This window comes from Atta colombica, unplaced genomic scaffold, assembly GCF_001594045.1.
Source record: "Atta colombica isolate Treedump-2 unplaced genomic scaffold, Acol1.0 scaffold220, whole genome shotgun sequence".
Classification (NCBI taxonomy): domain Eukaryota; kingdom Metazoa; phylum Arthropoda; class Insecta; order Hymenoptera; family Formicidae; genus Atta; species Atta colombica.
Window position 1 is genome coordinate 147,774 of NW_017259317.1, and position 4,053 is coordinate 151,826.

General features: G+C 26.6%; 1 protein-coding gene across 1 annotated transcript in view; it reads left to right on the forward strand.

Moving 5' to 3' along the window:
* Nucleotides 1–4,053, forward strand: part of LOC108687935 (proteoglycan Cow) — a 145,478-nt gene that overhangs the window by 134,966 nt on the left and 6,459 nt on the right. The gene's annotated exons all lie outside the window — the stretch shown is intronic.

Consider the following 4,053-nt stretch of genomic DNA (forward strand, 5'->3'; position numbering starts at 1 on the left):
GGCAAATCGATTCTATAATAAAATAATAACAATTAGGGATACTCCGTATGTCATAGAAATCTTAAAGAGATTAAAATTGTTTGAATCCGAGACGGGAATTATGCAAATATGTACGAAATTTCTAGATATCTCAAAGACGCTTGACATTGCCTTTCCATAAAGAGGAATTACTGTTTTTATGAAACAAATTGCAAAATGAACGAGCCACGAATGCAACGAGAGATATATATTCCATGTACTGTGAAATGCAGTTTAAAAATGGAATTCAACTGGAAGCCGCTCTCCCCACAAGCTGCTACCTAATTATTAATTACATCTGGTGTCGTATATCAGCTCTTTATGACAAGTTAACGCGAAACTTTGAGCTGCATCCGGCGCGTAATTAAACCGGGTTCAATAAAATTACACTGCCTTGTCTTGGTGTAACGCGTCATCGCCTCGCTGAAATCTCGCATACTTTCGTCGTCTACCGTAATATTATTATTCTAAACTATCCATATATAACTTTCCTCACTCTATAATGCACAACTTTGTCCAAAATGTCTTCTTGCTCCGATACATCTCATGTAAAAGAACTATTTTAGGACACGAAGTGTTCCAGAATTGTCAATCTTCATTTCAATAATTAATTTCTTGAATTCTGAGATTGAATTTTACGTAAATTGAATTCTATTTGAGATTTACGTAAATTTATTTTAGTTCATTAACATTTATAATATCATTAATTAAAACTCCGAAAAAATGAAACTCACATGAAATTAAGTAACGGAAATACACGTTTGTATTATTATTCAGTGTCTTACTTTTTATCTTATTATTTAATTTTCATATATTTGATATCCGAAGAATGTTTTCTTTTTGAATTATTTATTGTCTAAAAATTACTGATGTTTTAATTGAAGAAGTCTGTATAGTTTAATGTGAAAAAAATATTTAAATAGAAAAATATTTAAATAGAAAAATATTTAAAATAGAAATTGTATATCAATACATAATTTTGAATTTGTATGAAAGAATTGTTTAATATTATCGAAAATTAAATTTTATGTAAAATTAAGTAAAGGAAATATAATTTTATTATTCAGTTACATATTTTCGATTTTTCGTATGCAAAAAATATTTTTCATTTTTGATCGATTATTATAATCTAAAAACTAATATCTACAAATAGTTTGTTGAAAAAATTTCAAAATAAAAAATAAGCAGTATGTAACTTGTCCGAAAGAATTTATTACATACACTGAAAAACATTTGTAATTGAAAATGGATGAATCAGAAATTTTTGGTTAAATTTATTAGAATTCTAATTGAGATAACTGGAATTCTGATTGATATAATATTTCTAGTAAAATCTACTAGTCTAATAAGAATTCTTATTTTTACCAGAATAATTATATTAATCAGAATTCTAATTATCTCAACTAGAATTTTAATAGACATAACCAGAAAATTCTGATTCGTCCATTTTCCATCAGAATTACTGTTCAATCCAACCAAACTACTTTTCTCAGGGTATAACATGAGACACTGCAATTTCTTGAACAGAACTGAGAATTTTTTCGATTTACAATTTATGCGAAATGGCCATATCTGGATTATTCATCTATACGTCACACGTCAACGTCAGTCTGATCATAATTAATCGAACCTAGTCATTGAGGTTTAATGCACGTGCGCGAGTGAGAGGCCGGCGATGTGATTAAACGAATTGGCAATCGAGAGATCATTCAACAGTTCCCGCCGTCAGGAGGCGCGGTCGGACGGGAATGACAGTAGAGAGCGTTGATTAACGAACTGATTGCAGCTAACGTAATTAATTATTACATGCGCTAGTCCTCGCGTCGCTAGAAATTTCGCGAATAGCTCTAATCAAACATAGCCCACGTCACTAATTTTTTAACATTTATTCAACGAATCTAATTTGAAATTCGTATCATTTCATAGAGAATCTAATTTTAATTGCTTGAATAATTATAACGTATAATAGATAGTTAAATAGACAAATACATAAGCTTTGTTGATGTTAAATTACTCAATTAGTAAGCATACTAGGAGGAGATTAGATCTGTATCTGGATTAACTGAAATTTTAGGATATGTATTGCCAATTATAAACTGGTATCCGCTTATATATGTATAGACGTTGACTATATACTCTTTATGGAAAAAGCAGAAAATGAAATCTAAACAGAATTAAATTAAGTTTATTAAATAACAATAAAATGACGTTAGAGAATTAAAATAACATGAAAGAATTAAATTAAGTTATTAAGTAATATAATAATAATGTGACAATATTGTAAATAACACAACAAAAGTAGAAAAATGTTGATAAATATTGGTGCTTAATACTATTTCGCAGTGTGAATTTATATATCCAATTCTGTAAGTAAATTATTTTAAATGAAAGAATGATAATGCTTATGAGAGCACAGGATGTACGCGTACAATGAATTTTTTTTTTCAATACAATACATTAATAGACGTTTCGATTCTAATGCGAATCCTTCTCGATATCGCAAAACATTTAGAGTATAATTAGATAATATGGTTAAAACAAAACGAATTAAGAAAACGAATTCTGCGATATGTAGCCATATCTTGTAATATAAATGAGAGAAAATTGTAATGTCTAAGCATATTTTCATTGTAATTATCAAATTAAATAATAAACGCAAAGACAATCGCTCGGTGAATGTATCAGTTCTATCTTTCGCTCTCATGTGATTAAATTATTTTAATTTAATTTTAATCAATCAAATTATTCGAAAGAAAAAGTTGAATCTTTTAAATTTAATTTTAACCAATTCATTAAACTAATTGATTAAACTTAAATTTAACTGATTGATCAAACTAATTATTGTAATTAAACTAATTAACTAAAAATTAATTTAATATGCGTCCTTTATTTAGAAAAGGTTAGGAATTTATGTATATTACGTTTATTGTTATTATTATATTATTGAATTTATAACAATAGGGGAAATTATTTTCAAAGCAATCAAGAAATGGATTTATACTGTTATTATATTGTTGATTGAGAAATTACCAACATTTGAAATCAAAGAAATATAAAGTGTGCACTTCGTAAACAACTTTGAAATAATGATTTGACGCAAATATGTTTTCGTTCATAATATAAACGTCCGTCATGTAAAAATTATTAAATTATTAATTTTATGAGAGTATGATAATTTTGTAGCACCTTTTTACGTGACTAAAAGCAAATTTTATGAAATTATAATCCAAATATTTAAGGTAATTTATAATTTTAAGATATTTTATAATTTATTTATTACTGATTTATTTAAAGCTATTTTATAGCACTAAAAAAGTAAATTTTATGAAAAATATATAAAATGAAAATGAAAAATATATAATCTAAATATTTACTAATTTATTTAAGGTAACAAGAAGTTTCCAATTACGTTTTATTGTAGTACTTTTAGTTTTATTGCGAGTAACTTTTGCATACGAACATATTTGCAAAAATGTAACAAAATGTTTTCAAATTATTTCAAATGTCATATTTCTATTTAAACATTTTATCCGAGAATGTAATTAACTCGTTGAACAATAAAATATCAAAAATATTAACCATTCGAGGCAAATAATAATCCAATTGATCATATTCACCGCGAAAAAGCGAGGCTTGTATTTTGGTTAATTATTGGAATTACGATAACGAATATAATTATCGTCACGTTTGATGGAAAATTTATGAGATGGAAAAGCGTAATGAAACATGATGTTACCGAAGGGCAATTGCGAGTTGTATAAAATATATATCGACTATATTTTATCAGGTTCATTCCCTTACTTATCTGCCTTCCCCATCCCTATGTGCATTTTACGTAATAACCGGCGTCCATACATAGAAATGCTCGTTCTTATTTTTGTTTTACAGATTTCAGTAACATACACATATAAAGATATTATTTGTGATATAATATATTGTGTTATATCATATAATAATATAGTATTATAATATAGTATTATAATGTATAGCAATATGATATTATAATAATAATGTATAGTAATGTGATACTATATG